This window comes from Palaemon carinicauda, chromosome 16, assembly GCF_036898095.1.
Source record: "Palaemon carinicauda isolate YSFRI2023 chromosome 16, ASM3689809v2, whole genome shotgun sequence".
Taxonomy (NCBI): domain Eukaryota; kingdom Metazoa; phylum Arthropoda; class Malacostraca; order Decapoda; family Palaemonidae; genus Palaemon; species Palaemon carinicauda.
Window position 1 is genome coordinate 85,218,603 of NC_090740.1, and position 477 is coordinate 85,219,079.

The following is a 477-nucleotide window of genomic DNA, read 5'->3' on the forward strand; positions in this document are numbered from 1 at the left end:
TGTTCTCTCATCTTTTAATATTATCAAGTTACCTAAAGTTAATTTTATAATTCTCTTATTATCTTTTCTTATTCCAAGTCTTCTAAAGTATCAACATTAAATTTCTAGTAATCTGACAGCAACTATTTTGCAATGAGGAAGTTTATTTTTATTCATCTCCTGTATTCCATTTATGCAATATATTTAAAGGGAAGGAACTTGCTCACCATATCTTCCATACGTAAAAAGTTTCAATATAAACATTACTTTCCATGACACTGAGATATGATATAAAAGTTCTTAAATTGACACCAGTATTACATTCTAATCTCTCTCTCTCTCTCTCTCTCTCTCTCTCTCTCTCTCTCTCTCTCTCTCTCTCTCTCTCTCTCTCTCTCTCTCTCGTTACAGCATCTGATTTATATCCAAGATTGTAGTGTCATAAACGTTGGCTGAAGTTGTATTGTTGGTTGGTGGCTCTCGTAAATTCCAAGATCT